We start from the raw sequence: 19,929 nt of genomic DNA, 5'->3' as shown, positions 1-19,929 counted from the left end.
AATTGATGCAAATGTTCTAAGAAATGATCATGATGTTGAATATACAACTATGTGATGATATTGTGAATTACTGATTATATATGTAGAACGGAACGATCATAAGTTAAGAACTTTTGTGTTTGTTGTTATATTTTTAAAATTTTTTTAATTTATTAAAAATTGCAGAAAAAAAAGACTACAATGAGATACCACCTCACACCTGTAAGAATGACTGCTATTAAACAAAAAGGAAACTATAACTGCCAGAGAGGATGTGGAGAAGTTGGGACACATGCACTGCTGGTGGGAACATATAATGGTGCAGCCACTGTGTTTGGCGGTTCCTTAGGAAACTAAATATTGAGGTGCCCTGTGACCCAGCAATAGCACTACTTTGTATATACCCAGAAGAGCTGAAAGCAACAACACAAACAGATATTTGCACACTGATGTTCATAGCAACAATATTCACAATCGCCAAAAGATGGAAACACACCAAATGCCCATCAACAGACAAGTGGAGCAACAAAATGTGATATATACATATGATGGAATATTATGCAGCAGTAAGACAAAATGACATCTTGAAGCACATGACAAGATGGATAAGCCTGAGGACATAACACTGAGTGAAATAAACCAGACACAAAAGGATGGATACTATATGATTCCACTTTTATGACCAGAATAAAGGTATAATCAGAGGCTTTTAATACAGAATATAAGGGACTTAGACATAATAGAAGCTAGAGATGGGTGAATGGTTAACTAATGAGGTTGAAATCCAATGTAAGGGAATAGATAGGAGTGAAGGTGGTTCTCTAGCGGGTCTATAAGTAATAGTACCATACTGAAGCTGAACAAGATTGAAAGGGGTTGTATAGACCTATGTGTCCCACTAATTAATACTAGAAATATAAGTTAGTTCTTGCAAGAATTACTTCAAAGGTATGACTCGTGTACAAAGAGTGTTTAAGCCCAGGGAGAAGGGGAAAACTGCTATTGCATGCTATGGGCTATGTTCAAAAGGAAAACATCAGCACTACCACAGCAACAGCAGAGGTAAATAATGGGGGGAGGGACAGAGTTAAGAGGAGGTTTAGATTTCCTTTTTGGCGAGGGTGTGTTTATTTGTTTTCTTTCTTTTGGGAACAGTGAAATTATCTAAAATTATCTAAAATATCTAAAACTGAGAATGTTAATGAATGGTAGACTTGGGCACTATGCATAATGCCTGATGAATGCAGGTGGTTGAAGGATGCACTGATTGAGAAGTAGATTGGCGAACAATGGGTATACTTATGAATGAAGATTGTGTTCCTACAAAAAGGAACAATGTCGTGACGCATGCAACGATGGAATGAACGTATGGGACATATTGTGAGGCAAAATAAGCCTGAAACAAAAGAACAACAATTTATGGTCACCTTTAGAAAATGCTTATAAGAAAACAGGGGCCTAGATTGCAAACATTTATAGTAGACACATTATATCTGAACAGGTTGGGGTTAAAGTAATTCAGACCATAGGGGTAAGGAAGACAGTGTCTATATTTTGGAACTACACATACTGTTTGAGACCAATGGAAGAAAGGCTTATTTGATCTGGAACTGAAATTTTCCATAGTGCCTAATCTAATTCAACCTATCTGTATAGTTTATTTGAACAACTGAAACACAGGGAGCCCAGAATAAGGAAGAGGTCCTTTAATCCTGCATAGATTATTGTAATGCCTGGATATATCCTAGAGTATATTAAGGAGATAATCAAAAAGTATTGACAAAGTCCCTTGAGGGATGGGAGAAAGAATTTGGAACTTGCCTGCCATGTTGGAGAACTTACCATCAGGGAATCCCCTGATACTGTATCAAACTTTAGGGGCACCCAAATCAATAGGCCATGCCCTTGATCCTGAGGTTTACTCATTTGAAGCTCATATAGGTATCAGAGAAACTTAGACTACCTATAGGCATGCATAAGTTACTTCTGGAGGACCTCTTTTGTTGCTCAGATGTGGCCTCTCTCTCTCTCTAAGTCCAACTTTGCAAGTGAAATCATTGCCAACCCCCCTCTGTGAGACCTGACATCCAGGGGTGAAAGACTCTCTGGAAATGTGGGAAATGACTCCCAGGGATGAATCCAGCCCTGGCACTGTGGGATCAACAATTCCACCCTGATCAAAAGGGGGGAAAGAAGTATAATTAATAAAGTATCAGTGGTAGAGAGGGTTCAAATAGAGTCTAGAGGCTACTCTGGAGGTCACTCTTATGCAAGCTTCAGTTAGATATTGCTACCTATCATAACCTGTCAAACCCCAACCAGGACCATTCCAGCCAATCCTAAAGAACACCTAGGGCAATATATAAGATTCCACAAGGGTTCCATGCACTAGAGTAACTTTCCAGAAACTTACAACCTCCAGGTGGGTCCCTGGTCCAGATAAGTCCTGAAATGTAGAGGGCCCAGCCTCTCCAGAACATCAGATAGTTCCATCTCCCTACCCCATATTAGTGACAGACCCTTCCAATATGAAAAATTTAGAATGGCCATAGCCCAAATGCCCCTAAAGTGAGGGATAAAGACCAAGGTGATGGTGGAGTTATACAGTGAAGATAGAATTTAACAAATGAATATGAATGCTGGATCATTAAATTGATATCTCTTTTAGTCTCCAGTATCTTAGAGCTGCTAGAAGTAAAAACCTGAAATTGTGGAATTCTAACCCATGTCAAACTCTGAAATATGTTCTACAACTAATTGTGGTGTTGTGCTTTGAAATTTTTTGCTTATTTGTATATATGGTATTTTTCACAAAAGAAAAAGAGCAAAAGTTGATTGTGATGACAAAAAAAAACATTTAAGCCTTCTAGCATCCTGTATTCTGGAGCAGCTAGAAGGAAAAATCTGAGAGGATCATATGGTAGCCCATGACAAACTCTGGGGTCTGTCCTATAACTACTTATTGCAGAGTGCTTTGAATACTATTGCTTTTTTATTTCTTTGCTTTGTATATTTTTATACTATACAATAAAAAAGTTAAAAAAAATTTAGAGCTAGAAAAATATGTGAGACTCTTATATGCAATTTAATATTCTATCAGTCTCAAATCAATATAATAAATATTACAAATTTATGTAGAATCAAATTGTCTACGACATAAGCATATGTAGCAAAAAAAATGGGGGAGGAAGTATTGGGGGAAAAAAAGTATTGGCAAAGTATCTTGAGGGACTGAAGAAAAAATTGATAACTATTAAGATTTACCACCAGGGAAACCCCTGATACTGTCTCAAATATTAGGGACACCCAAGTCAATAGACCAAGCTCTTGTTCTTGAGGCTTCCTCCTGTAAAGCTTATTTCTGCAGTGGAGAAGCTAAAACTATCTATAGTTATGCTTAAGAGTTACTTCCCAAAAACCTCTTTTGTTGCTCCAATGTGACCTCCTTCTCTGTAAGCCCAACTCTGCAAGTAAAATCATTACCCAAACCTCTATGTGGGACATAACATTCCCAACACCATGAAACATGACTCTCAGGGACAAGCTGGCCCTGGCTCCGTGGGGTCAGCAATGCCTTCCTGACCAAAAGGGAGAAAAGAAATGCATCAAAATAAGGTATCAGTGGCTAAGTGATTTCAAACAGAGTAGAGAGGCTACTCTGGAGGCTACTCTTATGCAAACTTCAGCTAGATACTGCTAATTTCCACAGTTTACCAAATCCCAACCAAAACCATTCCTGTTAACTCTAAAGAACACCTATGGTTCTATCTGATATTCTCTAAATGTTTCATGCACCAAGATTACTTTGCAGAAGCCTACAACTTCCACTTGGTTCCTGGGCCAGATACGTCCTGAAACTGAGAAGGAATTGCCTCTCCAAGATCATCAACCAGTTCCATCTCCCTCTCCTATATTGTTGACCCCTCTTCTCAACATAAGAAAGTTAGAATGGACATAGCCCAAATATCCCTAAAGATTGGGAGGAGAATCAAAGAGGAAGGGGGAGTTACAACAGTAAAGATAGGATTTAAGAAATGAGTATGACTGCTGAATTATTACATCGGTATTTCCTTTAGTCTCTAGTATCTTGTTGCTGCTAAAATGAAAAGCCTGAAACTGTGAAACTGTAACCCATGCCAAACTCTGAAATCTGTTCTATAACTACTTGTTATAATATACTTTGAAATTCATGACTCTTTTGTGTATATATTATACTTCACAATAAGAGATGTTAAAAAAGAAAAAAGAAGAAGGTTACAGGTGTATTCTTCCATATGACCTTCCTGATAAAGAAAATTACAGATTCTTAAATTGGGAATTTCTTCTCTTGGTTCTATTTGGTGGGTCTCTATTTGGTTCTTTCTTCTCTTTGTGGTCACCTCTGAACTATTTAGATGCATGATGGAAGGTTTCTGGTCATGGAAGGATGCTTTCAGAAGCCACACTTTCCGGCCATCACAAAGGTTATCGTGACAGAGCTGATGTTTGCCATTTCCCCCCAACTATGCCTCAGAAAGACTGTGCTGAATCGGTTTGGTGAATGCTGATTAAATAGAAAGTACACCCCTGTCATTCCAGAACTACTCCTGTGTCACAACAAACTCACAAATGAAACCACCCAAGGTGTGGTCCTTTTGGACAGACGCTGCTGATCTACCCAAGCGCGGCACAAACAGAGCTTTTCGACTAAATGATCAGATTGTAGAAGACTCACTTCACACATATCTCAGCTCCACTTTACCTTCACGCTTGAATGCCAAGCTCATCTTCATAGGAAAGACATCAGGGACTCCCAGATAAACGAAACTCGAGCAGGCTGCTACAGTTTCACGGCGCTAGTCACGTGGCGCAGCAGCCACGGCCAGTGAAGAGCTGTCTCCTCCAGGCAGACCTCCCGGTAGGAGCCCAAACCTTCACGGCTCACACACACCGTGCTTACCGCGAGCGCAGGGTCCCTGTTGTCAGGATCCCAGCCGGGCCCCGAAGCGGGGAACCAAGGCCAGCCCTGAGCCGTTTTCACGCGCACCCATGTGCCTGGCTAGGTGACAGCAGCTTTACGGAGGAGCTGAGAAGCAATGTGGGACCCACGCTGTATGAACCAGTTTTACACAGGGACAACACAGATTTTACACCCCAAATTGCGATGGGATGACACTGAAGCAGGTTAAAACGTTTCGTCCCCCACATTTTCTCATGGCAGTAGCGTGGCAGCCAACGCCCACCTGCCCTTCCTCGGTCTCTGTGGGTGGCTACCCCACTCAGCGCCGGGGTAAAAGTCTGTATAAAAAGAATCATGGTCATTTCTCTTTATCCAGTGTATGAATAAATGAGTAAGAAAATATAGCCAAGAAATAAAATAATTGGGAGGGGGGCGGTGTGGAATAAGGAGTATGGGATGTTTTTGGTTGTTTTTTTTACTTTTATTTTTATCATTATTTTTTGGAGCAATGAAAATGTTCAAAAATCGGTTGTGATGAATGCACAGCTAAATAAGGATACTGTGAACCACTGATTGTACACTTTCGATGATTATATGGTATGTGAATATAGCTCAATAAAATTGCATTTAAAAAAAAAAGTCATGGGAACAAAGTCACCATGACAAGTTTCCAGGTATGCGTCCTCTGTGCCAAACAGATTTCGGTTGGGTTTTTCATTTGCTTGTTTATTTTTTTAATACCGAGAATTACAAGTGGCCATTGAGTTGTTCAGTATCAATAGAAACAAGGTAGTTTTACCATGAAAGCCAAGTATTGCAATCTCAATGAAGGAATGTATTAACTTGCTCTTCTGATCCAGGGCACACCATCTCTTCCTTACTGCGTCTACCTCTTGGACACAGTGTGGACAGATCCATTTTCCTTTCAGTTTCCTGGTAAGAGCTACACAAGCAAAGTGAAACCACTCGATCCGAGAGTCACGGTTGTCACAGCACATCATCTCCCAGCTGGATACCTGCTGGCGCAGAAAGTATGTTGGCTTGTTGGGGTCCACCTCATGCCCAGCTCGTCCCAGAGATGCACCAACAGGGTGAACGCTGACCCTCCTTTACGCTTCTTTTTCTTGGGAGTATCTTCTTCTGACGTCCCTTACCCCCAACCCCAAAAGCTTCTTTTTACCTTCTGACCTTTTTTCAACCTTCTCCCTCTAGAACTCTGAAAATCACTGCACTCTCTCTTTATCCTTCGGGTCAGCTTTGAAGAATGCCAGGTCCGCATCAAGCCTTCGAATGTGCTTGTCCGCCATCTCCTGGGTCTGCATGGCCAGCTGCAACTTGTCAGTCGCTGCACTCCTCGCATCTGCTGTAGGCACACGGGACCTTCTGAAGATGCTGCATCTGCTGGTTGGGGGAAGAGCCTTCCCTGTTGAGATCTATACTGCAGCCAGGATGTCACTCTCTGCCTGCTTGTCTTCTGTCCTCTGGTCCAGCTCTCGCATCAGCTGGAAGTTCCTTTGAAGTTCGCAGGGAAGAGTCTTGATCTTTCAGCTAATGCTGAAGGACACAGGGTATGTCATCTTCCTCAGTGGCCATGCTGGGTGCTCTCTTCTTTAATTTCATCTCTTTTAAAGGACTCCAGTAAAAGGATTAAGGCCCACCTTGAATCAGGTGGGTCACATCTCGAGTGAAATAACCTAATCAAAAAGTCCCACCTATAGTGGAGTTATAACAGAGAAGACAAGTTTTAACAAATGAGTATGACCACTGAATCATTATATATATACATACATATTTTTTTTAGTCTTCAGAATCTAGGAGCAGCTAGAAGGAAAAGCTTAAAATTGTGGAACTGTAACCCATACCAAACTCTGAAATCTGTTCTATAACTAATTGCTATGGTGTGCTTTGAAATTTATTGCTTTTTTTGTATACATGTAATTTTTCACAATTAAAAAAAATGGTCCCATCTATAATAGGTCTGCGTCTGCAGTAATGGATTTAAAACATAACCTTTTCTGAGGTACATACAGCCTCCAAACCACCACAGGTGGTATATGGGAACTCTATATTTTATGCATGATTTTTCTGTAAAACCACAAGTTCTCTAATAAAAAAAGTACTTGCCGATTACCCCATAAACTCACCAACAGTTACTGCAGTGTCACCAACAGTTGTTTGCCTTTTGGATTTTTGCCAATCTGAGAGATGAAAAGTGGGATTTCAGTGTAGTTTTGGTTTGCATTTCTCTTGTGAGTGATATTGAGCATCTTTAACGTATGTTTAAAGGACATTTATATTCCTTTCATACAAACTATCTGCTTAGATGCATCATCAATTTCTAATCGAGTTGCTTATCTTTCCTTTATTGATTTTAGAAGTTCTTCATATTTTAGGAAAACTACTTACTTTTCTGAAATCTGAGTTGCAAATATTTTCCCCAGTATGTTGCCTTTGATGTTTGGATTTCACAGTTTTTCTGAACTTTCTACTTGAAAAATGTTTAAACTGGAAAGGAAAGTTATAATGGTATAATGAATAGTCACATACTTTTTACCTCAGTCATTTGTTAACAATTTGCCACACTGGCTTGTTCTCTCTTCTCTATAGACACTTGCATGTATCCATATTTTTATCTATGTATATATCTACAGTTGTTTGCTCCAAATAATTTTAAAGTACGTTGCAGACCTCATGTCATTTTATCTCTAAATATTTCAGAGTACACCTCCTGAGAACAAAGATATTCTCCTATATAACCTCAATACCATTATTATAGGAAGTTTAACACTGATACAATAATATTATCTAATATGCAGAATATATTCAACTATTTCCAGTTGTCCCCAAAATGTCTTTTATAGACTTTTCTTCTGGGGATAGGGAGTGAGATAGGGAAAACATGTCACAATACAGAATCCAATCAAGTATCATTCATTGTATTCAGTTACCAGATTTCTTTAGTGTCCTTTAATCTAGAATAGTCTACCATCCCACACTGCCTTTTTTTTTTTTTTTTTTTTTGCCTTGCATGACACTGAGCTTTCCAAATTGTCTTACAGAATCCCGTATCTGGGATATGCCTGATTGTTTCTTTATAGTTAGAATAAATCTAAATATTTTTGACAAGACTACTGTATTGGTGATATGTTATATTTTTCACTGTGACAATGGGGGGGCAGCTAAAATCGGTTTGTTTCTCTTTTTTTTGTTTGGTTTACATGGGCAGGCATCAGGAATAGAACCCGGGTCTCCGGCATGACAGGCGAAAACTCTGCCTGCTGAACCACCGTGGCCCGCCCAGTTTGTTTCATTTTTGACAATGCTCTTTAATGTGGTATCTACCAGATTCCACCATGATGAAGGTACTTTCTTCCTTTTGTGATGAAATAATTTTTAACAATTAAAATGTGTAAACATTCAGGCCCACCAATATTTTTATACTGTCAGATCTGCTCCCATACCATGTAGCTGAAACAACACTAAATAGATTTCTGTCACCCTTTATCCTGACCTGCCTTCCACTCTATCTACTAAAACTATTTCTCCTCTTCCTGGTTTCTCTGGTTGGGATTATCTTTTGCTTCCTTCTTGACTGCTAATCCTAGGGCAGTGGTTTTCAGAAGTAGTTTGGGGATGCATGGTAGTCTACTACACCTTTTAGAGGGCCCATGAGGTCAAGCTTTTTTTTTTTTAACATTTATTTTATTGTGAAATATAACATATATACAAAAAAGCAATAAATCTCTATTTTAACAGGTAGTTATAAAACAGATTTTAAGGTTTGGTATGGGTTATAGTTCCATGATTTTTTTTTCTTCTAGTTGCTCCAAGACACTGGAGGCCAAAAGAAATATCAATATAACGATTCAGCAGTCTTACTCATGTGTTACATCCTATCTTCTCTCTTATACTCCTCCTTCTATTTTCTCTTTTTTGTGAAAAGTATCATATGTACAAAAAAGCAATAAATTTCAAAGTACATTGCAACAATCAATGGTAAAACAGATTTCAGCGTTTGATATGGGTTATAATTCCACAATTTTAGGTTTTTACTTCTAGCTGCTCTAAGGTACCAGACTAAAAGAAATATCAACATAATGATGCAGCAGTCAAACCCTGTCTTCTCTGTACAACTCCATCATCAGCTTTGATCTTTCTCTCACTCTTTAGGGGCATTTGGGCTATGCCCATTCTAACTTCTTCATGTTGGAAGGGGCTATTGATAATATGGGATAGGGGGATGGAACTACCTGATGTTCTGGAGAGGCTGGCCCCTCTGCATTTCAGGACTTAACTCATCTAGGGACCCATCTGGAGGTTGTAGGTTTTTGGAAAGTTACCCTAGTGTATGGAACCTTTGTAGAATCTTATATAATGCCCTGGTTGTTCTTTACCATCGGCAGGAATGGATTTGGTTGGGTTTTGGCAAGTTATGATAGGTAGCAATGTCTAACTCAAACTTTTTACATAATACTAAGATATTATTTGCCCTTTACACTCTTATCTCACATTCTCTTTTCTCACAAGTATACAGTGGAATTTTTCCAGCCATTAAAGGACGTGTGACAATGTCATTGCTTGGAACACTTGTATTCTTGCATTTTAAAACTTTCCCAGTGCTAATACCTAATATGATAAACATCGATAGATATGCACCACATAATCAAAAACTCTTTGGGGTCCTCAATAGTTTTTAAGAGCATAAAGCATACTAGTGACCAAAACAGTGAGAGATTCACACTGCCTTAGGGTAATATCTCATCAGCACCCAGGACCCTACATCTTGATAAAACTCAGTGATATCATGAGAATAAAAACTTAAATTTTATTTAAAGTCAAGTGATTCAAGGAGATTTCCCTGAAATTCACGATGCGCGTTCCACTGCCTACTCTGCCGATGGATGAGTTAATTACATCTATTTTCCCAGAAATGTTATATACAGTTAAGCAGGAAACAAATAACCATGAATCACACAGCTGCTATCACCTTACACATCCTGTACTACCTCTCCCCACGTCTTCCCCCCACACCCTCAAGACACACGTAGGAAAAGACACAGATTGTTAGGACTCGCAGGTCTGCATTGCAATCTCCCCAGTCCCACTGCCTGGAAATTGACACTACTAGCAATCATATGCCCCATGGCTTCTCCCTACTTCTTAGACACAAATACTTCCTGGTTTCCTAAATTTGTCATTCCTTATTTAATCTGGCTCAGCTGCCCTATGGCAACAGATTCCTCATTTGCTGTAATCCAGTGATGACATTTCTGCTTGTTGTTGGTACAACCCACCGCCCATTCCAGGGTAATAATTATTGTCAACCTAGTTTTAAAGAGTATCTCCAATAAGATTGTTTGCAAATTCTTCAATATTTATCCCAGCCTATGAGAAAACAACAAAGGGGTAGCTGGATTAATTCGAACCCAGGACTTAAAGTTAGAAGCAGATTCTTGACTCTGAGAATGACCAGTTGAATTATTTTGGGAAAATGACTACTTTATTTGAAAATGATGGAGCCCTACAAAAGGCTCCCTAGATTCCATTACAGTTCATGATTTGTTTTAATTTTTATTAGTGGAAAAAATTATTAATTTTTATTAGCACCTTTTTAAATAATAAAAAGAAAGGATGATTGCACATCAGTATTAATACAAAACCAACTCAAAACGTTTTTGGAATCAATGACTGCAGCCTTCCTTCACTGGGTTTATAGTAGCCAGATGGATATCACCCATAGCAGGGAGAAATTAAATAATGAAGGCACGGAGATAGAAAATGCTAAAAAGCAATATTAAGGCACCATCTGCAGCTTATGTTAAGTATTACAATGATTTGTTTTAAATTCAAAGTTCTCTGCTTGCCTGCTGGGTGGTCATTACGGTTCATCATCAAAACCTAAGAAATTGGAAGCATTAGAGGGGACCACGGTCTCCTGTGTCTGATACAATAGATCTGAAACAATCACCTTGGCAACATATAGTGGCCAAAGCATAGTCTACGAGTTAAAGGACTGGGCCCCTTTGGAGAAGGACTAAGGAAATCATTACCTTGCACATTTGCTGTAGCTTTGCAGGGTGTCTCCTCTTGAAGACCTGCTGCTCCTCCCAGTCAGTGGGTTCAGGGTGGGAGAACTGGCTCATACGTGGAAACAGGACCAATGACTGATTTTTTACTGGGACCCCCATCTTCAGTCTCCTGTTTGCCCATCTTGGATTTCTTCTAATGCTGCAAATTGAGTAATGCCCTTGTTGTCTGCCCATCTATTTTGTCATTAGGGCTGTTGTCTTTTATGACCTGGCTCCATAATTCTGGGAGGGTCAGGTCCCCTTGGGCCCACACTGGGATCTTTTTGCTGACTTTTTTTAATATATATATAGAACATGGGCAGGCACCAGAAATGGAACCCGGGCCCTCTGGCATGGCAGGCGAGAACTCTGCCTACTGAGCCATCGTGGCCTGCCCTTTTTGCTGACTTTGATAATTGTGTTCACCTGGTTTCCGAGAGTCAAGCGCTACCACCTGGCCGCTCTTGTTCCAGGGTCATAACATGCCCCTTGCTGTCAGCAAGCCTAGTTCTGCTAAAACCCTCATCTGACCTGGCCTGCAGAGGAGAGCCTCCATGAACTTAGGGATGTATGTGCTTCACAGTAAATTTCCTAGACTTCTGTAGTATGTTCACTCACTCCAGCAAGCACACTTTCCTGAGTCTTTCCCTCCATTACCCCACTGTCCACCATGGCAGTTCTGGTATTTTGACACTACTTAGCATGGGAATTCCTTTATCATAGTTCTGGAAGTCAACCTAGCCGTGAGTTTGCACCATCTCCTGGGGTCCTTGAGAGGGACTTATGTCCCTTAGTTCTAAAAGGTGCTCTCTGGTTAATAAACTCTCCCTTATCCACAGTTATGCTTTGGTTCCCTTGATGAAGTATTGTAAGAATTGGGTCCTTTGCATCCTCTTCTGGTACTTACAGGTGCATGCCACCTAGATCTTATCGCTCCAAGGCATCTTTGAAAACTCTTTTCTCCCTTAGAAGGCTTAGTGCAAGCTCTGATGGGTAATGCTGCATCTTAAATCTAGCTAGCTACCTAGTGGCCAGGAAGGCAGATGGACGCACATCCTGGGGGTGAGGAGAACATATCCTGAAGCAGAGAGAGCTCTGCAGTGTCTTCAAGCAAAAAGGGTGCTTGCTTTTAGTATAGAAGATTGATCACTTTTATAGGCATGGAGGGCACAGAAGAACCTGGAAAGGGTTCAGAAGAACCTGGAAATTCAAGACTTCGTGGGGGCCATCAACTCAGACATCCCCACCCCGTATGCCAGAGTCACATTCCTTCTCAATCTTGGCCCTGATGTTGACACAGCAGACATGCCGTGGTTGGGAGTTTAATCTACTTTGGACTCAGATGATTAAATCCTGGGCATGGTTCTCAGCAGTCTTTGGCCTCCTAACGCAGACGAGAATTTCCTTGTAAATGTGGACCAAAGAGGTCCACAGGTTTTCCCACTTGGATTTCCACTGCCTCTGAAATGCTTTCAGCCTTCTGTTATCTTTTTCCAAACCTATAGCCCCTGGATCCCATTACCTTTACGGTTACTCTTTCTGCCATGCTTTTCAAATGCCTGGTACGTGGCACCAGCTAGGACGCTCCTTTCCACCAGGACCCCGTCTCAGTTTATCACCAGGAAAAGCTTTGACAACTGGACGGGCTCCTTGCGGCAGGGGCTAGCTGTGCTCCTACCACGGGTGGGCGCTTGGCATCCTCTGAGGTCAGTGTCAACTCAGACCCACAGCCCTTGAACGTGGGCATTTTTCTCTTCCACTTTAGGAAGAAATTAAGCAACGAAATCACTTCTATTCCCTTATGGTGACATTAAAGCCTCTTCCCTCCAGGGAATCCATCTTCTCCTCACTTAAAGGGCCTGATAACAGGTTGGGTTTCAGAACTGGCTTGGGTCCGGAAATGGGTGAGGCAATGAATTTTTCCACTGTGGTGGTGGACATCAGTTTTCTGCTTGCGAGCTTTTTGAACTTTTCTTGGTACAGAACTCAAAAAATGCCATTAATGGTCACCCATGGATCTCACTCCTTAGACTACTTTGGTCCTTAGATATAGCTACAGATTCTTATAGGTGAGGGTCCCTAGTTTTTCTTTCTTTCTCTTTTTTATTTTTTGCACCCATTATGGTAATTCTGCTGTGCTGCCACCTGGATTTTGATGTTCTGGGGTCTTCTAAGTCCCAAATCAGATTCCATCTCTGAACTTTCAGGGAGGCTGGTGACCCTTCACTGTGCCTTATCATAAACCGAAGGAGTCCTCTGGGCCTCCCTGGGGAATATATTCAGCTGGTGGGTTCTCTGGTGTTGCATACTAAACCCATTCTAGCATTTTCATATGTCCAAGCCTTTTTTTTTTTTTTGCTTTTTTTTTATTGTGAAATATAACATACATACAGAAAAGCAATAAATTTCCAAGTACATGTTAACGAGCAGTTATAGAACAGATTTTAACGTTTGGTATGGGTTACGGTTGCACAATTTTTCATTTTTTTCTTCTAGATGCTCCAAGACACTGGAGACCAAAAGAAATATCAATATAACGATGCAGCAGTCATACTCATTTGTTAAATCCTATCTTCTCTTTTATACTCCTCCTTCTCTTTAAATAACATGTACACATAGAGCAATAAATTTCAAAGCACATCATAACAATTAGTTATGGAACAGATTTCAGAGTTTGGTATGGGTTGCAATTCCATTTTAGGTTTTTATTTCTAGCTGCTCTAAGGTACTGGAGGCTAAAAGAAATATCAGTATAATCATAGTCACTTATTAAACCCAACCTTTTCTGTATATAACTCTACCATCACCTTTGATCTTACTCCCACTCTTTAGGGGTATTTGGGCTATTCCCATTCTAATTTTTTCATGTTGGAAGGGGCTGTCGATAATATGGGATAGAGGGGTGGATCTAGTTGATGTTCTGGAAGGGCTGGCCCCACTCCATTTCAGGACTTATCTGGTCCAGGGACCTATCTGGAGGTTGTAGGTTTTGGAGAGTTACCATAGTGCATGGAACCTTTGTAGAATTTTATATAATTTCCTAGGTATTCTTTAGGATTGGCTGGAATGGTTTTGGTTGGGGTTTGTCAAGTTATGATAGGTAGTAATGTCTAACTAATGCATTCCCTACCCTCAACTTAACTAATGCATGCATAGAAGTGACCTCCAATATAGCCTCTTGATTCTATTTGAACTCTCTCAGCCACTGATACATTATTTGTTGCACTTCTCCCCCCGCCCCTTTTGGTCAGGACAGAATTGTTGATCCCACAGTGCCAGGGCCAGGCTCATCCTGGGGGTCATGTCCCAGGCTGCCAGGGAGACTTTCATCCCTGGATGTCATGTCTCAGGTAGTGGTGAGGGCAATGGTTTCACTTCTGCAAGTGCTTTTTAAAATTAATTTTATTGTAATGTCTTTTTTTAGTATATAATTCAGTGATATCAATTATATTCAAATGTGATGCTTCTATCACCACCATTTATTGCCAAGACTGGTTTTTCAAAACCCAAACAGAAACCCTGCACCCATTAAGCAGTAACTCCCCATTCTCCTCTCCCCTCAGCCACTGGTTACCTCTAATCTACTCTCTATCTTCATGAATTTGCTTGTTCTAGATCTTTCATATAAGTGAAATCATACAATATTTATCTTTTGTGCCTGGCTTATTTCACTCAACATAAAGTTTTCAAGATTCATCCACATTGTAGTATATATCAAAACATTTTTCCTTTTTACAGTTGATTAATATTCTGTTGGGTGTATATAGCACATTCCATTTATCCTTTCATCTATTGACAAACACTTGGGTTGCTTCCAACTTTTGGCTATTGTTAAAATGCTGCTATGAGCATTGGTATACAAGTACCTGTTTGAGTCCCTGTTTTCAATTCTTTGGGATATTCTGGCAGAAGGATACATTTTTAGACCAATGGAATAGAAGTAAAAGTTTGGAAATCAACTTGCATATACAAGGCCACAGGCTTTTGACAAGGCTGCTGAGTCTCCTCAGTAGAAAAAGAAAAGTGTCTTCAACAAATGGTGCTGAGAGAACTGGATATCCACGTACAAAAGAACGAACTGGGACCCCTTTCTCACAGGATAAACAAAAATTAACTCAAACTAGGTCAAAGACCTAAATATAAGAAACAAGACTATAAACTCCTAGAAGAAGGTATAGGGAAGCATCTTTAGGATCTGTGTTAAGCAAAGCACAAGAAACAAGGAAAAAGTAGATAAATGGTACCGAATCAAAATTAAAAAACTTTCGTGCATCAAAGACTTTTTTTCATGAGAGTGAAAAGACAACCTACTTAATGGAAGAAAATATTTGAAAACTATATAACCACTAAGAGTTTGATATCTAGAACATATAAAGAAACTCTACAATTCAGTAATAAAAGGACAAAAAACCCAATTTTTAAAAAATGGGCAAAGACTTGAATAGACATTTCTCCAAAGAAGATATACAAAGGGCAAAAAAGCCTATAGAAAGATGCTCAACTTCATTAGCTGTTAAGGAAATGCAAATCAAAACCATAATGGACACTCCACAATAGCAGGATACACCTTTTTCTCAAGTACTCATGGATCATTCTCAAGGATAGACCATATGTTGGGTTACAAAACAAGTCTCAATAAATTTAAAAAGATTGAAATCATGCAAAACACTTTTTCAATCATAAAGGAATGAAGTTGGAAATCAATAATCGGCAGAGTGTCAGAAAATTCACAAATATATGGAGGCTCAACAACACACTCTTAAACAAGCAGCGGGTCAAGGAAGAAATTACAAGAGAAATCAGTAAATATCTCAAGGCAAGTGAAAATGAAACACAACATATCAAAATTTATGGGATGCAGCAAAGGCAGTGCTAAGAAGGAAAAATATTGCCCTAAAAGCCTATATAAAAAAGAAGGAAGAGCAAAAATTGAGGAACTAACTGTCCACTTGGAAGAGCTGGAGAAAGAATAGCAAACTAACCCAAAGCAAGCAAAAGGAAAGAAATAATGAAGATTAGAGTGGAAATAAATGAAATTGAGAATATGAAAACAATCAAGAAAATCAACAAAACCAGAAGTTGTTTCTATGAGGAAATTAATAAAATTGATGGACCCTTAGTGAGATTGACAAAAAGAAGAAGAGAGGGTACAAATAAATAAAATCAGAAATGGAAGAGGAGACATAACCACTGACTTCGCAGAAATAACGGACGTGATGAGAGGATACTATGGACAAGTTTACGCTAATAAACTAGACAATGTAGATGAAATGGACAACTTCCTAGAAAGGTATGAACAACCAACATTGACTTAGAAAAAATAGATGACTTCAACAAACCAATCACAAATAAAGAAATTGAATCAGTCATTAAGAAACTCCCCCAAAAGAAAGGTCCAGGACCAGATGGCTTCACATGTGAATTCTACCAAACATTCCAGAAAGAATTTGTGTGTATCCTGCTCAAACTCTTCAAAAAAATTGAAGAGGAGGGAAGGCTACCTAACTAATTCTATGAAGCTAACATCATCCTCATACCAAAGCCAGACAAAGATATTATAAGAAAAGAAAACTACAGACCAATCTCTCTAATGAATATAGATGCAAAAATTCTCAACAAAATTCTTACAAATTGAATCCAGCAGCACATTAAAATAATTATACACCATGACCAAATAGGGTTCATCCTAAGTATGCAAGGATGGTGCAACATAAGAAAATCAATTAATGTAATATACCATATCAACAAATCAAAGCAGAAAAATCACATGATCATCTCGATTGATGCAGAAAAGGCATTTGACAAAATTCAACATCCTTTCTTGTTGGAAACACTTCAACAAGGAACAGAAAGGAACTTCCTCAACATAATAAAGGGAATGTATGAAAAACCCACAGCTAGCATCATCCTCAATGGGGAAAAACTGAAAACTTTCCCCTAATATCAGGAACAGGACAAGGGCATCCACTATCACTACTGTTTTTCAACATTGTGTTGGAAATTCTAGCCAGAGTAATTAGACAAGAAAAAGAAATGCAAGGCATCAAAATTGGAAAGGAAGAAGTAAAACTCTCACTGTTTGAAGATGATATGATACTATATGCTCAAAATTCACAGCAAAACTACTAGAACTAATAAATGAGTACAGCAAAGAGGCAAGTTACAAGATCAACACTCAAAAATCTGTAATGTTTCTATATACTAGTAGTGAACAATCTGAGGGGGGAATTAAGAAAATAAATCCATTTACAATTGCAACCGAAAGAATAAAATATTTAGAAATAAATTTAACTAAAGATACAAAAGACCTCCACAAAGAAAACTACAAGAAATTGTCAAAAGAAATCACAGAAGACCTAAATAAATGGAAGGGCATACTGTGTTCATGGATTGGAAGACTAAATATAGTTAAGACAGCTATTCTACTTAAATTGATTTACAGATTCAATGCAATACCAATTAACATCCCAAAAACTTACTTTTCAGAAATAGGGAAAAAATAACCAAATTTATCTGGGAGAGCAGGGTGCCCTGAATAGCTAAAAATATCCTGAGAAAGAAACATGAAGTTGGAGGTCTCACGCTACCTGACTTTAAGGTGTATTACGAAGCTACAGGGGTCAAAATAGCATCGTACTGGCATAAAGATAGATATACTGACCAATGGAATTGAATAGAGTGTTCAGATATAGACCTTCTCATCTATGGATCTTTGATAAGGCAGTCAAGCCAACTCACCTGAGACAGAACAGTCTCTTCAATAAATGGTGCCTAGAGAACTGGAAATCCACATGCGAAAGAATGAAAAAGGATCCATATCTCATATCCTATACAAAAATTAACTCAAAATGTATCAAAGACCTAAACATTAGATCTAAGACCATAAAACTTTTAGGAGAAAATGTAGGGAAATATCTTATAAATCTTATAATAGGAGGTGGTTTCCTAGATCTTATACCCAAAGCATGAGCATTGAAGAAATAAATAAATAAATGAGAACTCCTCAAAATTAAACACTTTTGTGCATCAAAGAACTTTGCCAAGAAAGTAGAAAGATAGCCTACACAATGGGAGACAATATTTTGAAATGATATATCAGATAAAGGTCTAGTATCCAGAATATATAAAGAGATTGTTCAACTCAACAACAAAAAGACAGACAACCCAATTACAAAATGGGCAAAAGACATGAACAGACACTTCTCAGAAGAAGAGAAACAAATGGCCAAAAGGCACATGAAAAGATGCTCAACTCCCCTGGCTATTAGGAAATGAAAATCAAAACCACAATGAGATATCATCTCACACCCACCAGAATGGCCATTATCAATAAAACAGAAAATGACAAGTGCTGGAGAGGACATGGAGAAAGAGGCACACTTATCCACTATTGGTGGGAATGTAAAATGGTATGACCACTGAGGAAGGTAGTTTGATGGTTTCTCCCTATACTTAGGGAGCTAAGTATAGAACTGCCATATGACCTGGGAACACCATTGTTAGGTATCTACTCAGAGGACATGAGGGCAAGAACACAAATGGACATTTGCACACCAATGTTTATAGCAGCATTATTTACAATCGCAAAGAGATGGAAACAGCCAAAATGTTCATCAACAGATGAGTGGTTAAACAAGCTGTGGTATGTACATTTGATGGAATATTATGCAACCATAAGACAGAATAAAGTTATGAAGCACGTAACAACATAGATGGACCTTAAAGACATTATGCTGAATGAGATCAGCCAGAAACAAAAGGACAAATACTGTATGGTCTCACTGATATGAACTGACATTAGTGAATGAACTTGGAGAATTTTAGTTGGGAACAGAGACCATCAGGAGATAGAAATAGGGTAAATATTGGGTAATTGGAGCTGAAGGGATACAGATTGTGCAACAGGACTGACTTTAAAAATTCAGAAATAGATAGCACAATGCTATCTAACTGTAATACAATTATGTTAAAACACTGAATGAAGGTGTATGTGAGAATGATAGAGGGAGGAGGGCTGGGGGCATAAATAAAATCAGAAAGAAAGATAGACAAAAAAGACTGAGATGGTTTAATCTAGGAATGCCTAGAGTATATAATGACAGCAAATAAATGTACAAATTTTAAAATGTTTTTGCATGAGGAAGAACAAAGGAATGTCAGTACTGCAGAGTGATGAAAATAGATGGTAATTAATATTTTAAAACTTGAACTTATGTGTGAGACTAAAGCAAAAAAATGTTTATTTGCTACAAAATTTATGTTTTGACTAGTGCATTTCCTAATATAACTTATGTGGACAGCTTAATTGAACACCATAAGTACATGTAACCTTGAGTAGGGCATGAGATTTTGTAGGTTTGTCCAGAGTGATGCCCAGTAAATCCCAGAGTGATTTGAACAGTGAATAAAAAAGTATTTGCAAAGTCCCCTTGGGGGAATAGTGAGAAAGGGGGAAAATTCAACTTCCTCAATTGGAGAATTCCTGATATTCTCACAAGCAGTGGAGACAACCAAAGCAATAAGCTGAACCCTCAATCATGGGGTTTGTTAATATGAAACTTAATCCCGTAAAGGATAGGCTAAGTGTACTTAAAATTAGGAAATATTATCCAGCTGAAAAAGGAATTGAGTTCTGATACATGCAACAACCTGGATGCCCCTTGAAGACATCCTGTTGAGTGAAATAAGACACCAAAGAAAATATATTGTACAATTTCACTGATATGAAATAATTAGAATAAGCAAACTCATATTCAGAGTCTGGAGAACAGGTCACCAGGAACTGGGTTGGGGGTAGGGAATATGGAGTTAGTGCTTGAGTTGCACAGAGTTTCTATTTGGGTTGACTGTAAAGTTTTGGCAATGGATGGTGGTGATGGTAGCACAATGTTGTGACTGTCATTAACAGCACTGAATATGTCAGTGTGGTGAAAGGGAAATTTT

The 19,929-nt window shown here is 38.9% G+C and overlaps 1 pseudogene; it reads right to left on the bottom strand.

Moving 5' to 3' along the window:
* Positions 1-4,798: 4,798 nt before the first annotated feature.
* On the bottom strand, positions 4,799-12,733 carry LOC143668771 (inhibitor of growth protein 5 pseudogene; annotated as a pseudogene).
* Between the last annotated feature and the right edge of the window lie 7,196 nt (positions 12,734-19,929).

This window comes from Tamandua tetradactyla, chromosome 25, assembly GCF_023851605.1.
Source record: "Tamandua tetradactyla isolate mTamTet1 chromosome 25, mTamTet1.pri, whole genome shotgun sequence".
Taxonomy (NCBI): Eukaryota; Metazoa; Chordata; class Mammalia; order Pilosa; family Myrmecophagidae; genus Tamandua; species Tamandua tetradactyla.
Note: the sequence above shows the minus strand (reverse complement) of the source record. Positions and strands in the feature narration are given on the sequence as shown.